This window comes from Zootoca vivipara, chromosome 5, assembly GCF_965207765.1.
Source record: "Zootoca vivipara chromosome 5, rZooViv2.hap1.1, whole genome shotgun sequence".
Lineage (NCBI taxonomy): Eukaryota > Metazoa > Chordata > Lepidosauria > Squamata > Lacertidae > Zootoca > Zootoca vivipara.
Window position 1 is genome coordinate 83,575,852 of NC_142588.1, and position 18,628 is coordinate 83,594,479.

The following is an 18,628-nucleotide window of genomic DNA, read 5'->3' on the forward strand; positions in this document are numbered from 1 at the left end:
AGTAATGTGTACAAAAATACACATCCTAGGGTAAAGCATACACACCAATGCATGTATTAGTGGAAGTAACGTGCAGTATATAAAATTAGGGGAAGTTGCCCTGTAAAAGTAAGTGTATAAGGCAAAATTGCATCCACAATTGGTGCTAATATGCTGATGAATTTCCTTGATGGCTATTTTTTAAAAAATGTGAACTTGATGTGGAAGTGTAGAGAACTGAACTCACAGTGGCCAACATCAATGGAGTCGCCCATCCCTCAGTGATATCAGGACATGAGATAATTAGTATTACAAGTGACCAACTGTGGGTGTGTGTTTGTGTGTGTTCTTGACATTGGGTAACCATTTTCAGGGGTACCCTTGGGCCTTCTGGCGGTTCCCTCACTGTGAGAAGCAAAGCTACAGGGAACCAGGCAGAGGGCCTTCTCGGTAGTGGCACCTGCCCTGTGGAACGCCCTCCCATCAGAGATAAACAACTACCTGATATTTAGAAAATACCTAAAGGCAGCCCTGTTTTTAGTCTGTGATATTTTAATGTATTTTGATGTGTGTTGGAAGCCGCCCAGAGTGGCAGGGGAGACCCGGCCAGATGGGTGGGGTATAAATAATAAATTATTATTATTATTATTCATTTATTTTGAAATATTTACAAACCACCCGCTCATGTCAAGGTGGTAATGCAATAAGACACCATCTTATACCATCAAAACAATGTAAAATAATCATAAATACAGCGAGCTTATCCTAAGAAAATGTAAACAACTGAATAGGACTGTCATCATTAAAAAGCTTTTGAGAGATGCCTGGAAGTTAACAGCAGGGACGCCTGCCAAATCTCTGCTGGAAGAGCATCCCAAGGATGGGATCAGTGAGAATAAATGCCCAACTTCTAGCTGAAGCCAGTTGGGCTTCTGAGACATGGGGGACAACTAATGGTACTCCTCTGGACACGCAGTTCCACCCCCTCTGAAGCTTTGTATCTGAGAGATTGGATTACAGGCCTTGTTTCATATGCCAGCTCCAGACAAGTCACTTAGGGGACAATTTAACAGAGTCAAGAGGGACTCTTGCAATGTAAGTGGTCCCTGATTTGCCTCTTAAATGACTTGCCTGAGATCACAGACAGGAAATCCCTTGTCAAGGGAAACCCATTTGCCTCTGCTGTACAGAATGTGGGACAAGGATTATCGGCCAAGCAGTCAAACTGATTCTGCCCCCATTTCTTCAGGAAAGAGAGTAAGGAGGGACGGGATGGGGTGGGTGGGGGAAGCACCATGTAAAAATACTGGGCGTAATTCCTTGGGAGGTTTTCCTGTGCAAGTCCCGTGTAAGAACTGCCCAAGATCATGCTAGCATACAGAGGTGTGCCGAGGGGAGGTAGAAGATAACAAACCCGAGGCCCAAACAAATGCCAGCTTAAACCCCCGCTCACAAAACCCTCAACCCTAAACCCTCAGCCCTCACCCGCCATAAATTATGAGCCGTTGCACATTGACTTTTCACTCTTGGGCTGCTGTCCAGAAGACAATGCATCTCTTCTGTACTTGAAAGGAGATTGGCTGTCCCCTACCCATGGAAGCTCGGGAAAAGCAGTACAGCCCAAGAGCAAGGCAACATGCATCTCTGGCATGTAGCTGGAGCTGCAACTTTACAAAAGCAAATGCAGACAGTTGGGATGTGCATTGGACTGTGTGTGTACAAGTCCCAGACTGCTGGGAAATGACCTAACCTCTGAAGGGTAACCTTTAATGGAAGTTGTAGCCTTTCAAAGGTAGAGCATCTGCTTTGCATGGAGGAGGTCCTGAGTTCAACCCTCTAGGTAGAGCTGGGGGAGGCCCCAAGCTGAAAACCCAAACAGCTGCTGCCAATCAGTGTAGACAATAGTGGGATCAATGGCATGACTCAGTATGAGGTAGCTTTCTATGTTCCGATGTGGTGGATGGACCGGATTACTCCCATTTATCTTATCCTCCTGGCCATGTCAAATATCCTGGATGGTCGGTGACTAAATCCATAGGAAAGCCGCAATTCACAAGAGGCAGAGAAGGGTGAGTGCTGTGGCATGGTTGCCCAGGCAACACACAACGCACAATTCCAAAGCAGCCGTAGGAAAACATGCATGCATGATATTAGAACCTTGCAAGGAGAGAGTATTTCTGAGCGGTTGCAAGGCTGATCACAATTTGCCATCTAGCCATGAATCAAAAGTGATGGGGTTACGCATTTCTACGGCCAACTCTCCCAGCACCGAGCAACACACCTTGTAAGCTGAATGGAATTCGTTCCGGAAGTCCGTTCGACTTCCAAAACTTTCGGAAACCAAAGTGTGGCTTCTGATTGGCTGCAGGAAGCTCCTGCAGCCAATTGGAAGCCATGGAAGCCCCGTTGGACATTCGGCTTCCAAAAATAGTTTGCAAACTGGAATACTCACTTCTGGGTTTGTGGCATTTGGAAGCCAAAACGTTCAAGAACTAAGCTGTTCAAAACCAAGGTACGACAGTGCTTCAAATAATTCTTAGGACAAACCTGGAATCCGATTACAGCAACTTTTGGCTTTTCTAGATGTTCCTGTTTCTACAGCTCCCATCATCCCTGACCATTGGGCACAATGACTGGGGCCGAGGGAGGTGGAATCCAACAATATATGGAGGATTAGAGGGTCGTTATCATCATCATCATCATCATCATCATCATCATCATCATCATCATCTGTCCTTCTCTGTGAGGTCCCAGGGTAGGCATGCCTAGGACCTTAGCATGCCTTTAGGGCAGGGGTGTCAAACTCAAATTCATCGGGGGCCGCATCAGCAGTTTGGTCACCCTCAAAGGGCCGGTTGTATCTGTAGGACTATGTGTCCACTCTTTATTATCATAAATTATTGTCACTGCATTCAATTATTACTGTTTTTTGTAATAATGTAAGTAATAACTAGCTATGAAAGCAGAAACATAGTCAGAATAATGGCAAGTAGATATTCAAATGTACAATTATTGTACAATTTATTGAAAAATGATTTTTGGTAACTGCACTGGATGGTGGAGGCTCGCTAGGGTTTCATGCAGGACCTTTGCAGAGCTACTAGTACCTGGAGATGCTGGGGTCCTTCTGCATGCAGGACAGATGTTCTGCCAGTGAGCCACCACCCTTCACCAAAGGGACTGGCTGAGGTTGACTCACTGGAGCTGCTCTCCTGGTTCCAGGGTTTAAGGGCCAGAAGTATAAAGCAGCATCCTATGTTTCTGAGGAGAGGGAGAGGGAGGGGAGGGAGGGAGGGAGGAAGAAAAGAGGGAGTGGGAGGGAGAGAGGAGGGAAAGAGGGGAGAGAAAGAAGAGTAGGAAATAAGGAAGGGAATAAAGAAGGAAAGAAAAAGAAAGAGGGAGAGAAGACGGAAAGGGAGAAATAAGGAAGGAAGTAGAGGGAAAGAAAGAATAAGAATGAGGGAGAGGAAGAAAGATGGGAAGGACAGAAGGAAGGAAGGAAGGAAGGAAGGAAGGAAGGAAGGAAGAAAAGAGGGAGCAGGAGGGAGAGAGGAAGGAAAGAGGTGAGAGAAAGAAGCGTAGGAAAGAAGGAATAAAGAAGGAAAGAAAAAGAAAGAGGGAGAGAAGACAGAGATAAAGAAGGAAGGAAGGAGAGGGAAAGAAAGAATAAGAACGAGAGAGAGGAAGAAAGAAAGGGAAGGGGGGGTCGCCGCCTTGATTCAGCGCCAGAAAAGAGCGCGAAGGGACCCAGGGGCAAAAAGCATTTCCCGTGCAGTGTGAGGCAGCGGGTGTCCGTTTTAGGAGAAGTGCGTAAAGCCTCAGAGTTTCACGTTCGTGAGGCTGAGCCGCGGCAGGAGGAGGAGGAGGTGAGGCAAGAGGAGGAGGAGGAGGCGGCTTGCCAGGTCGGTGCCCGGCAGTGCCGTGCGGAGAGTCCCGAGCCTCTGGGACGCAGCAGTGCTCTGTAGCACTTTGAATCCTCCTCCTCCTCCACGCGGCGCTGCTGGGTGCTTTGTCTGTGCTTCAGCAGCAGCAGCAGCAGCCGTTTCCAGGCGCCGAGCCGTGGCAGGAGGAGGATTCAAAGTGCTACAGAGCACTGCTGCATCACAGAGGCTTGGGACTCTCCGTGCGGCGCTGCTCCGGCCGCCTTTCAACCCCCACCCCGGCCCCAGCTGTTTGTCGGCGCTTTGTCGGCGCGGCGCTTCAGCAGCAAGGTCCCACTGCTGGGTCCCGCTGGGGCGCTCGGCGGGCCACATGACAAGGTCTGGCGGGCCGGATTTGGCCCCCGGGCCTTGTGTTTGACACCCATGCTTTAGGGTATAGTCTCAAGGTGTGGAAAAATCTGAAGACACTCCTACTGCCTTATCCTATTCTTTGCTGGAGGGCGGAGTTCTGCTTTCTATTCCTACATCCATTTCCAAGGCTTTGAGAATTTCTTTGAAAAGTTTTAAAAGCATTTCCTTTCCTACAAGGAAAAAACTGGGACCAGGATGGGCCATTAGGGGCTTGCACCTTAAGGTGTAGTAGTTTTTTTTTAGCAGAGGTTTTTTTTTTAAAGAAGTTTTAGAAACTTTGTACCAAACGCTTTTTCCTCTGCAGCCTGTTACTGAGAAAATAAATCAATTGACCTAACGCTATTAACACACAGCCGGACTAACTAGTAACAACTGACACTGAAAGATGTGTGTGTGCAGAAGTCTGCTTTTTCCATTCCATTCACACACTGCCTTTCTGACACCATGAGACACAAGGCAGGGTAAATAGGGCTTCCAGGAGCCCTGACCCAGGAACTGATCCAGAGCTCCTTGACCTGCCTTTACTCCAGAGGTGAGGATCCTTAGTTCTGGGTGCTGAATATTGCCCTCCATATCTTGGGGAGTCCCTAAGGCCATGCTGCCTCTCTCCAGCCCTGCTGAAAACTCTCCTTAAATACTTCTGCCTGGCTAGAATTGTGTCTCTGAACTGTAACAATTCCTTGCCTAGCTTGGATATATCTTATATATCTATGCTCATATATTTCTCTCTCTCTCTCTCTCTCTCTCTCGACTTTGGTATGAGTTGCAGCCTGCTGTACAAATGGAAGAGTCACATCCATTGCCAGACCCTCCAAGTGTCCCTATTTTCCAGGGACAGTCCTGGATTTACAGAAGCTGTCCAGGTTTCTGTTTTGGTCCCCGAATGTCCCGCTTTTCCTTAGGACGTCCCTATTTCCATCAGAGAAATGTTGGAGGGTATGGAGTTATGCGACCCCCAAGCCACATAAATGTGTAACTATACAACCTTTAGAAGACATCTGAAGGCAGCTCTGTATAGGGATGTTTTTAAATGTTTATTGTTTTTATATACAGTATGTTGGAAGCCACCCAGAGTGCTGGGGCAATCCAGTCAGATGAAAGGGCCTTATTATTATTATTATTATTATTATTATTATTATTATTATTATTATTATGGATGTCCCTATTTTCATCAGAGAAATGTCGGAGGGGATGCATTGCTCCATCCATCTCTGCCCTTGGAAGGGTTTGCAGGCGGGACTGTGCCCCCGTCCCTCCCCCCCCCTTCTTAGCATCTACAGTGGCTTCCAAGCATCTGGTGTTAATGGCAGGTGAATCTCAAGAAGAAAGCAGTTGGTTTGGCTTCAAAAAGCCTACTGTAGGAAAATTTGAGCACAGTTTTTGTGGAACAGGCAGCTGAGTGCTAGAAGGAGTGGTCTAAACCACTGAGCCTCTTGGGCTTGCTGATCGGAAGGTCAGCGGTTCGAATCCCCGCAATGAGGTGAGCTCCGGTTGTTCTGTCCCAGCTCCTGCCAACCTAGCCGTTCGAAAGCACACAAGTGCAAGTAAATAAATAAATAGGCACCGCTGTGGTGGGAAGTCAATGGCATTTCCGCACGCTCTGGTTTCCGTCACGGTGTTCAGTTGCACCAGAAGCGGTTTAGTCCTGCTGACCACATGACCTGGAAAGCTGTCTGTGGACAAACACCGGCTCTCTCAGCCTGAAAAGTAAGATGAGCACCAAACCCCATAGTTGCCTTGACTGGACTTTACTGTCCAGAGTTCCTTTGCCTTTTTCCTTTTTACTAGAAGGAGAATGAAGGTGAAGAAGCTAAATCAGCAGAACAGTGTGGATTTCAGAGTACTAGTTACAGGTAGGTAGCTGTGTTGGTCTGACGTAGTCGAAACAAAAAATAAAAAAAATCCTTCCAGTAGCACCTTAGAGACCAACTAAGTTTGTCATAGGTATGAGCTTTTGTGTGCATGCACACTTGTTTGGATTTCAGATGTGAGCTTCATTTGCTGCAACTGGCCACTGGATGGAGTAAAACCCTAAGAGATATACAATCACAGGGCACAGCGACCTGCACTTTGTTTTCCTGAGACCCCTCTGCAGACATTTATGCGATATATATTTTTTCAGAGTCAGGGTTCCGGTTTTCTTAGAAGGACTGTTGTTGGTTTGCCTTTGGTGAAACCTTCACCATGCAGATCAGGTTAGAGGCATTCGAGCTAAAACGGTGTGACATTTGACACCCCAAAAAACCTTTCCTAAGCAACAAGAACCAAGGACCACACTGCTGATATGATATATCTTAACTCACCATTGACATCAGAGGGCTGAGTCAAACAACGGTCTATATCAGTCTATATATATCTATATCCTCATATAGATTCTTTTTTTGCTTTAATTCTGTTTACATTGACGTGTTTCTGATGCATTTTTTCTTGCTGTGTTTTATTTTAATCCCTAAGCCACTCTGAATGTTTGTATTAAAGCTGGGTAATTTTATGAGGGCGCAGGGTAGGCTTGACCTTCTGAGGCCTAGCTGGAATCTGCTAGCTTCTTCTCACTCCCATTGCAACAGGTTTGCTCCTGGGTTCATGGTGACACCATCACCCCCAGAGCAGATTGTCGTGGGGCAGTTGTCTCCAAAAGCCTCGGAGTGACTCTGTGTGTGGGTTTCATAGAATCTGCAGAGTTGGAAGGGACCCAAAGGGTAATGTAGTCTAACCCTCTGCGATGGAGTAGTTGCTGAGAGCATCCTGTCTTGAGGTGGGAGGTCCTTGCCGCCAGCTTCTTTTGTGTCAAGAGGAACACACACTGGCCCTTACTTACTCTAGTGGTGAGATGCCTTCAGGAGACTCTCACTGCCATTGGCCAGTGGTGACTTCTAGCGAGCCACCTGGGGTGCCTTTGAAGATGGCTGAGAAGCTTCAGGTAGTATTCAAAGTGCTGGTTCTGAATGATAAAGCCTTTACTGGCTCAGGACTGCAATACCTCAAGGACCACCTCTCCTCATATGAACTGACCCAGACCCTGCAGTCATTAGCTATAGACCCTTCCTCATGGGCCCCATCCATGAGAGGTCCAGAAGGTGGCAAGGGCCTTTTCTGCAGTGGCTCCCCATTTGTGGGGTGCTCTCCCCAGGGAGGCTCACCACGTGCCTTCATTACAGATCTTTAGACGCCAGACAAAAATGTTCCTTTATGAACAGGCCTTAAGCAATCTATGGTCTTTTAAATGTGTTGTGGGATGGGGTCATTAGTTTTTTTCTTATTATTATGATATGTATTTCCTATTTTCATTTTGTATTTTTATGCTGTAACCCCCTCGTGATCTTCAGATGAAGGGCCATATACAAATTTAAAAACTAATAATAACAATATAACTCTGGTTCCCACCTATTGGTTAATCTAATTTTCGCAACAGTTGCAATCTTCACACTGTCTTCCTTCAGGTGTTTTGGGCTACAAAATTTGATTGGTTGGTAACGGAATTCTAGAGCATTAGTAGTTCTCATGCGATTGGCTAATGATGGTCACATGGAAAGTATTTAGTAGCTCAATTTTTATGTGAAGCAAGGTGGCTGTGTTTTAGAATCCACTGTGAACACTGTTAAGTTGAATTGAGTGTTGGAGTGCATCATCTCTGCTTGAAAGAAAGAACAAAGCTGCAAGAGAAGGTAAAGGTGGAAATCTCTCATAGGAGCTGCAAAACATGGCCAAACTGAGATACAGAAGGCTGAGTGCTAAGTTCTGGAAAAAGAGGAAAATATTGTACAGTTGTTTGGAAGTTAGAAGAGATTCTAAGTCCATGCTTGGATAATATTTACAAATATTATGTTTTAATTCATCTATAACTAAAAGTTTCTGCAAGTAAAGTTTTTGAATGCTTAAGTCTGGACATTGGCTTAATCTCCTAAGAAGGGTGTCTGTCACATTCAGTCATATATATGATTTGAGCTTCTTAGCTGCATTTTTGCTATTCTGATTTCAACAAAGGATGATGTGAGCTGTAGGACAACACACCTAGAAGGCCCCAGCTCAGGAAAGGCTGCTTTAGACACTACAGGGAAATCACAATCAACTGTAGCAGCCCAGAGCTCGATCAATCCTTTCCTCCCCTGCCTGCGACTTTACGTTTCCCTGTGACTTAATGCTGTAGTAATATATTTCTGGCTGGCCTGAACTCTCTTTGCAAGCTGCCAACTCTGAACCTTTATCATATGAAAAGAAGCCATTGAGAAGCGGCATAAGGCAGTCCCACAAGGACCTGAGCATGCTGTTTTGGTAATGTGCATATTCCCAGGTGACTCGGGCAGTGTGAGACCAAGGCTGGGAAGAATAAATAAATCTCCTGCAAGGCAGTAGAACATTAACTGCCGGGCCAGAGCCGCCTCTCTCTCTCTCTCTCTCTCTCTCTCTCTCTCTCTCTCTCTCTCTCTCTCTCTCTCTCTCTCTCTCTCTCTTTGTACAGTGGTTGCCATTAAAATAGAAACCCATCTCGGTGCAATAAGCGGTAATGTTTCTATTCCGAAAGCAGAATGTCGCAGTGAGAGAAATATAGTGGAAGACCACCACCACCACCACCACAGTGAGAAAAGAGAGTCTCCTTTAGAAACGATGGCCATTGTGCACTGCAAGAAAGGCATAACATTCCCCCCCCCTGTGAGGCATAATGGATAAATTGGGGGGGGGGACAGGAAACTCGACAGAACAGAGCAACTAAGACGTTGAGCTTCCAGGTCAAAGGAGTCACAGCCAGACAAGAACTGACTTCAAGTGTGCCTTTCCATTTAACATACATAATTTTCAAAAGTATCCACAGGGTCATATGGTAATGATCAGGAATGCAGCAGGCAAAGAGGGAGAGTTTTAAGGTTTTCCTCTCCTGCTGAGGTAGGGATGGAAAATGAAATTTCAATCCTCCCATTGGTGTCACCACTGCCATTGCTTAGTTCCACTCACTGGAAACCCCCCCCCAAATCGGTTAAACTCCCCTTCTCTGCCTGCTGCAATCCTGATCATTACCAGCCTCCTCCCAAGCAGGTGGTATTTGCATTTCAAAAACATGCACGCTCAATAGAAAAGAGACACCACACACATAATGTCATACCTGTGGGCCTCACTTCAGGCAGAACTACGAAGATATTTGCATGCAAACACACAATCCGTCAGGCCAGCCCTCCCTCCCCACAGTCCGGAATGGAACAGCCAGTTTCAGATACTGGTTTTCAACATCAGTGAGAATCAGGACTGCACCATGTACCTAATCAAGGCTGGTAGGCAATTTGTGCTAAGATGGCAAAACTGTGATTTAATTGATTATAATGGATAAATTTATTCTGATCTTAGGATGTGTGCGCGTCCCCTGATACTGTGGCGGGGCTGCAGTTTCAGGTCTGTTGCATTTTCTTATCTTATGAATGCATTTGCCATCTTCTTTAAGAAAATAAATCATGCCAGTGGTGGTAATATTTTGCTCGGTTGCTGTTGTTTTTAGTAAAGAGAGAGGAAATTTTTTTAAAATTAGTAATCAAAGGAGTCTCCAAAACTTGGCCCAGCACAGTTTGAGTCAAGTGTTATTTCTGAGCTAAAAACAACAACACACAACCACACACACAACCCACTAACAAGAAACTTGGACTGTTGGAAGCCTAACAAGTCTAGCATAAGAAATAGCAACTGGTATTTTTGGCATGTAGGCTGACATCATATGCTGGTGTCAAATTAAATAACAGGCAGCCTGGACTTTCCTATAGGCTTCAGCAGAACCTGATGAATGTCAGTGGTAGATTTCTCTGATCTAATCTGCAGAGGGGTCCTTTTGGAGTGTTTCCCTGGGGACGGTGAAGGCCACAGTCACAGTCACTGCCCAACACTGTCCCTCAGTTCTGTGTTCACAGAAAAGGCATCCTTTGCTTCCATTCTCTTCATTGCTGATCAGGCTGACATTTGACCTTTTCTCTCCAGCGGAGGTCTCCTTGCCTCCTCAGCTCTGGTAGGAAATACCTGAAACTCCATGACTAGTGAAAAACATTTCAGAAGGTGGCTTTGTGGACTGGGTACCTAGCTGTTCCAGGCCCTCAGATTTTGCTTGGAGCCTCTGGGCCTAACAGACAGGAGATGCTCCCAGCCTTAACTGTCCTGGGCACTCTCAGAACAGAAGTCCACTTACAATATTCTGATGCCTCTTGGTAACAGTCCCTGACGTTTCTGCCCTCCCCTTCTTTTTCTCCTTGCAGGAGGTGAAAACTCGCTGGTGGATCTATTCTCTATCACAGTCCTCCAGCAAAACTCAGTAAAGTTTGACATCTATTTGTGATAGAAGACCATGAATACCCCTCCCAATCTCCTCAAAAAATGTTTGATTTTTAAGGCATTGTTGCCGATGGTGATCCCTACCCACACTATAGTTTCGGGTTTTCCACTGTTGCTTTTAAATGCATTAAAAATCTGCAAAACCTGCTGAACCTGATCAAAGGTAACAGGAGCGCGCAATGCCGGCAATGCAAGCTCTGCTGCCACCATCTTACCCTCGATATTTCTTTGTAGGCTCTTTACCCCTTTCAGCATCATTGTCAATTTAACGACAAATAACTGTTCTCGCAGCTTTCTAACTACAGCTCTAATCAGTTTGGCTTATGGTTTGCTTTCTGTGTTTTAGCGTAGAGGATTCTAGCTAGAGTAAGTCTGAGGAGATTTGTAAACACAATTTGATGGACGCTTGGCAAAATGTCAGGACCGCTTGACGTCCATAGACTCTGAGGTGGCACCGTTTGCGATTTATTTTTGTAAAGGAAGAAGAGGGGAAAAAAATATTTCTTTGAGAGAAAGCAGAAGGACAGGAAGAGATGTGCCTGCTCTTACTTTTCCAAAGGATATTAGAGCTGTGATATCTTGGCAGGTTCAATTGATCCAAGGCTGCTTCATTTACACAGCAGGGAGAAATATAGTCTTAGTGAATTAGATTGCTTAAAGTGCTATGTGTGGAGGCAAACTCCTTTTAGCCCACCATCAAATGAAAGCACAGGGATGCCAAATGTTTTCATCTGCTGGTCAAGTCTCTTTGTTCTTCGGCTTGCTCCTGAGGTCCATCTGGACTTTATAGCCTAAATCCATGTTCCAGATTTGTCGTCAGACTGGGAAGAAGCACATCATCGGTGAATGGAGCAGCTGCTTTCAGTGGTTCTCAAAATGCTTTCCAAATGAAAGAAACGAGACTGCTTTGGATAGCGTCAAATGCCTTGAATAGGAAAGATATTTAAACCTTGGATGGTGAGCAAAATTTAACAACGTGCTGGAAATGTCCAGAGAATGTACAGTGACTGAACAGAATTCCTCTTCACTGACTGGGCAACTTCACATTTTAAGTGGTCGCTGATGGATATATGGAAATGGTTCAGAGTGACATAGGAAACTATGGTCTGCTCAATCTGCAGTTTACTTGTAAAGCAGGATTAATCGATAGGGAATTAGTGCACCAACCAATCTGTTCTGTGTATCTGTTCTAATAGCAGGGTGTATCTGCTATTAGCTTGCAGAGCACCCTTGGGGCAAAATAAGGCAACTGTGTTTTGAACACAGGGACCGCAGCTTCAAGTGTTTTGGCTGATTATAAAAAGAAAACACAGAATATAATGACACAGTTGAGTTAGGTAGCATGCATGTTTTTTGATCAGAAGAAAGATGAATGACCCATACTTCAAGTTTGTTGTATGTTGGTTTTTGGTGGGGGGGGGTTCCGGGGGTGAGGGGGTTTAGTCTGAATGTTCCTTCTAATTCCTGGATCCAGTGAAGAGACGACATCATCATAAAAGACGAGGGACAGGAAGCTCCAGAGAGTAGCAATACATGCCCTGCAGGGTTGCTAAGCAGGTGCCTAACTTTGCCTACCTCTGAATGTTAGCTGTCTTCTCGACATGCAGCCAGGTAGGACTGGGTAGCATAAAAAGCGTTCTTTACATTAAGTAAATCTGAGCATACAGACATTACCACAGTCAATCTGACAGCTGAAACAGATTCACGAGAATCTCAATTTTTTGGCTTAAAAATAAACAAATAATGCTAGTCCTCGTGGTTATGAAGAGACGTTCGAAAAGACACAAGCAAGTGCCAGTAAAATATAAGTATCGTTGCTCGGTAGGCAATTTTCTTTGGGGGGGGGCATTCATCCATATATTTTTATATGTAATTGTACATATAAATTGTTTCATCCATAATTTTTTCATGCAGTTTTTATATCAGCAGTCATTTTGTTTAAATAGGAAGTGGTCAATAAATGAAGCTACATATATCCATACTTGCTATTTTTTTTTATTATCGGAGGTTTTTAAGCAGAGGTGGGATGACTATCTGGCAGGAATGATTGAGTTGTGATTCCTGCATTGCAGAGGTTGGACCTGATGACCCCTGAGGTCCCTCCCAGCTCTACAATTCTGTGGTTCCATATGATGTCATTTCCCATTATCTGCTGCCCTGAATGTTCCAAATTCAAACATTCCAACCGCTCAAAACTTCTGCAAACTGTCAATGCACATGGCAGCACTATTGAACCCTGATCAATTTATTGGGTTATGTGTGTGCATGAGTCTATGGGAATGGTGCATGTGTATATGAATACTGCATGAGTGTGTGTGTGTGTGAGAGAGAGAGAGAGAGAGAAATGGTAACCGCCACAGAGAAGGCATTCACACACAAAAGAGCCCATCCGCGAATTTACGAGTGTCTCCCCTTGTATATCTAAGAACAGACCTTGACTCTTAATTTCAAAGGCAGATATTTCTGGACACCGGTGTCGGTTCATTAAAGATTTACAGCCGGCCCATTAACCTTAACGTTCCCTCTTTATGGGCATGTTATTCCTGCTATAATTCTAGTGTAACTCCTCGTCGCAGTCCCCTCACAAGCCGGCTTGGGACTCTATCTCACTTGGGGGAGAAATCATTAGCCTTTCTGTCAGGCTCTGAGTTGCTCTCCTATTACTTCATCCATCTCTCTCCCACCATCAAAGCAAACCCAATTTAGAAACTCCCCCACAGCATTCTCACTGTTTGACATCTGCAGAACAGCGTCTTGGGATTCTGTTGTGTCTCCCACACTTCTGCTGGCCTGTAGTGATTGTAAGGTTAGCCTAAGAAGTGCCCTGCTGGATCTGATCTAGAGTCCACCAGCAGCTAGTGATGATGATGATTACCCAATTTTAACCACCAGTTCCCAGGCTGGGTTAGAACAAATTAAACTTCTGTATTAAAATCAGAGAAAGTAGGGTTGCCATATTTCTAGAAGTTCAGGACACAAACGTTTCAGAGCTTTGTTTTTTAGGGAAATAATGATACTCAAAGTAGTTGAGCTTTTTTGGGGCAATCAACATCAAGATCCTAGACATGCCTGGGAAATTCTGGACCAATTGCAGTCGCAGGAATATGCTCCATTTATGCAGGGACTTTTGGCCAATGCGCTCAGAGCAGTTTGTGTTTTATAACAATGCTAGGACATCTTTTTGGGGCACAGATTTGGTTGCAGGGTTCCACTTGCACAGCAGGACTTCCTTTTCCTCTCCTCTCCCCACACACCTACAAAATCTGCTCCAGAGGGTCCCCCAACCCCTTGGAGAGTGCACAGGGAATTGCATAGGAGAGTTGCAGAAGTAGTGGTCAGTTGCACGAGCAAAATGGCAGCCTTGGACACAACCCCAAGTTTTAGATATTTAAGAATTTAAAATATTTTCAGATTTTGCAACTTTGAAGAATTCTTGTTAGCCTTAAACCAGCATTAAGCAACAGCCAGTGTACCAAATCAAGTTTGATGACCTCTAAGGGTTGCCTTTGTTTTGTTGGTAGATTGATCCTTACCTTCCAAAATTTCTCCGAAGAAAACTGGGCTGTCCTATTCCATAGTAAAATAAAAAAATTCCTTCAGTAGCACCTTAAAGACCAACTAAGTTTTTATTTTGGTATGAGCTTTCGTGTGGGCACGAAAGACACTTGGAGGGTCTGTGGATCAAATACAGAAGTGTGCATGCACACAGAATCATAGAATCATAGAATCGTAGAGTTGGAAGAGACCACGAGGGCCATCCAGTCCAACCCCCTGCCAAGCAGGAAACACCATCAAAGCATTCTTGACAGATGGCTGTCAAGCCTCTGCTTAAAGACCTCCAAAGAAGGAGACTCCACCACACTCCTTGGTAGCAAATTCCACTGCCGAACAGCTCTTACTGTCAGGAAGTTCTTCCTAATGTTTAGGTGGAATCTTCTTTCTTGAAGTTTGAATCCATTGCTCCATGTCCGCTTCTCTGGAGCAGCAGAAAACGACCTTTCTCCCTCCTCCATATGACATCCTTTCATATATTTGAACATGGCTATCATATCACCCCTTAACCTTCTCTTCTCCAGGCTAAACATACCCAGCTCCCTAAGCCGTTCCTCATAAGGCATTGTTTCCAGGCCTTTGACCATTTTGGTTGCCCTCTTCTGGACACGAAAGCTCATACCAAAATAAAAACTTAGTTGGTCTTTAAGGTGCTACTGAAGGAATTTTTTTTATTTCGTTTCGACTCAGACCAACACGGCTACCTACCTGTAACTAGAACTATTCCATAGTAGTAGTAGTAGTGGTAGTAGTGGTAGTGGTAATTTTATTATTTATACCCCACCCATCTGACTGGGATGCCCCAGCTACTCTGGGCAACTTCCCACATATATCATAATAAAACATTAAACATTTTTAAACTTCCCTATACAGGGCTGCCTTCAGATGTCTTTCAAATGTTGTATAGTTACTTATCTCCTTGGCTCAGGGGTGTTGGGTACATAATCCCATACCTTCCAACATTCCTCTGATGAAAATAGGGACATGCTAAGGAAAAGCGGAACATTCTAGGATCAAATCAGAAACAACGACGGCTTCTGTAAATGCAGGACTGTCCCTGGAAAATAGGGACACTTGGAGGGTCTGTGGATCAAATACAGTTTCTGTTATTTGGCAGAGGCAAGTTTTAATTGGTGAGAGGAACTGAATCGCAGGGTGCACATGTTTGTTGTGGAATTATTTTGATTCTGGCACATCCATGTAATGGGGACTGAAAATTAAAATCTTAAAGGCAGCCTTTCCTCTTAATGACGCATTGTTTGTGAAAGGATCAACTGAACTCAGGTGGGGTGAGTGACAATATGACTGTAGCCAAAAATGGCGGTCCCACTGACAAACAGGAGGGAGGAATCAGCATGTTTGGAGGAACTTCAAGGTTTATGGAAGTACAAGGAACTTTAAGTCCCTCAAATAGCCCATAGCTGAATGTGTGCGGTAATTATGGAATGTTTAATGTCACATGGAAAAGGAAAATAGGAATAGCTGGAATAGCTGAACATGGAGGATGCTGGAAGCAGGGGCAGAGCAAGGAGGGTGCAGTGGGTGCTGTCCGCCCCAGGTGTCACCTCTGAGGGTGTGTGTGACAAAATGCTGTGTGGCACTCAACGTCTGTGAGAGACGCTGTGGCTTTGGCGCTCACAGGCTTCCCGCTGCAGCCAGACGCCTCGCCGCAAGGCACGCAATCTCTGCAGAAAAAGCTCAACAACTTTTTGGCTATGAAATAAAGTCAAACCATTTTTGCAGGCAAAAAAATAAATAAGTTTCAATGTGTGTGTGGGGGGGTGACAATAAATTTTCCGAACCGGGTACCACCTGACCTTGCTACGCCACTGGCTAGAAGGCCCATTGCAGCGTAATGGCCACTTGTTTTTCCATAATAATATCCTTCATTCTCTTAAGAATCCTGTGTTTCCCCCTCACACGCACATTTCGGCAATGGATTGTTTTGACTGATTAATCATTGGCAAGATGGATGATTCACAATCTTTTCATTAGCTCTAATTAGGAGAGCCATACTCCTATCCCCCCACCCTTATAAAATCCATAAGGAAGACAGCATCGTCCATAATAGGAAAATATGTAAACAATCACATTAAGGAGGTATGAATTGGAAACTTGGGAATCAAACGCGAGTTGCAAGAATTTCTCCCTCTCCTGAATTCGTTGTCGTTCTCAAAATAGTCTGGGGAACGAGAGGGAAGCGGTTTTGGGAATCAAGGAACATGAAGAAATTAGGGACTGGAAAAGGACTGCAACTTGGTTGTGGATCATCTGCCTTGCACGCAGAAAGTCCCGGGTTCAATTCCTGACATCTCCAGGCAGGACTGGGAATGTCCACTGCCTGAAGCCCTGGAGGATTCTGCCAGCCAGGGTGGACAATACTGAGTTAGATGGAGCAATGAGTCTGACTCAGTGTAAGGCAGATTCCTTTGCTCCTACTGGTAGATTAGATGCCCTGCAATCAGAAAGCCCTGGATTTGTTCTCCCCCATCTCCAGTTAAAAGCATCACAGATGGCTGCGTCAGGCAAGAGCCACTGCCAGCCAGAGTAGACTATACTGGTCTCAGTAGACCAGCAGCATAAATGGAAATAAGGCTGGAAATGCGAGAAACTTGCTGATCCCATAACGAGCCCGTTTGCCACTTCAATCACCCCCCTCGGCTCTTCCAAGGAGCAACAGATATAATGAAGAAACAGTTGGAAATTCATTTATTCCACACCTAGGAAGGCTGCCCAATTAATCCAAGACCTACCTTGCAGCCTCCGAATATCTCTCCAAGCATCGGAACACTGCAGCTTGGCGAAGGTGGTTACGGAAATAGGCTGGGTTCAGAATTATGCTCCTTGGAAAACAGAAAACAAATATGCATGTCAAAGCGCTGGAGTGAAAGATTGTTCTAAGGCCATTTAACACCCAGCCCTGGATAGCATGCAGGGTATACGCAGACATTTCTCCTTCCTCGCTCTGTAATGGTCACATTTCTCCCAATACCGAACAATGAATGATCACATCTCTGTTGACAGCCGAGATAGACGAACGGGCATTATTAAAATGTCTATTAAAGCTGTGTCATAAATGTAATTTCATTCATAGCATTGCCTATTACGGAAGCAGCGGTTAAAACCCCCGTGAGCATATGTTCTGCTGCATTTAGTGAGCCTATAAAAATCAGCAAGACCCTTGCACATTATTGTAATAATGCCTTTTGTTATCTGTCATCTGCATTTTTGGGGTTGTGATAATAATCGTACATTATGCATGCAAAAATCAACATCACAATGCCGAGACTAAAAGTGCCTCTAGAACCAAGCCATGGCAGTGGGAAGGCAAGCAATCTTTTCATTTCGCTTTATTGAGGCACCTTGCAATTCTATCGCAATAGGCAAGACACCTGTTTGAAACTCCTTTGAAATACATCACACTCAGGGTTCCCATTTTAGATTGGAATGGTGGAGACGCAAGACTCAGCAATGATCCAAGACCCAGATCTTGCTTCTTTTTAAAACAAGAGTAGAAAATTGAACTGAATTCATTTTAAAAACATTTGCCATGATTATTATATTTATGGCTGTAGTTTGCAAATTGTACTTTGTGTGTGTGACTCCTAGAGATTTTGGGAAATTCATCCAAGGGTTCCACGATGAAGGCCAAACTAGATGAGATGTCATATCCATTTTTGCATTTAATGTGCACCTTTGTGTTGCTGTGTTTTGTTTTGTTTTTAAAATGCAAATAGCAGCCTCTGATGCGGGGATAATCGCTGAGATCACAGCAATACAGAAAGGGGCAGTTTAACCCTTTCCTCCCCTGCTGTGGGCCCAGTGAAAATGGCTTCTATTCCTTGATACCAAAGGAAACTTTCCTCTCAATGCATATAACAGCTTCAGAGGAGTGATTTCAATAGGAATCGCAGCTGGGAAGGAAACAGCTATGGCTCCCTCTCTCTCTTTCTAAAGTGATCACATCCTGATAATGATCAGCCTTGCATGTTAAAAGCGAATACAGTTATAGGCGGGCAAAGTAATTCTACTGGTCCCCCTTATTTTTCTTTCTGCAGATCCTGGGTAATTCTGCCTCCACGCACAGTGCTAGCTCACAGCAGACTTCTAGCAATGGGCAGACCCTTCATTAAATCAAAAATTTGATAAAGAAGTCCCACAGCCTCAATATATTTTTTGGCATTTTAAAGATGAGCTAACTCAACTCAGAACTTCAACACCTTAACAAACTTGATGATCACTGAGACTGCTGCAAAAAGATTTTAAAGGCGATTATTGCTTTTGCAAACTGTAGACAACAGTTGATAATAGCTATATTGATTGTTCCTCCGTAGGCTATCGACTGTACCACAGCTAAGCAATAGGACTGGAGGAGGGAATCAATCATTTTCTGGTAGTTAGCCACCCATTTTCTACCTTTAGAGCATGATGTGTTCTGATAGGTGTGTACACACACACACAACTGCAACTAAGTTGTAGCAAAATCTCAGCAATTTGGCTCT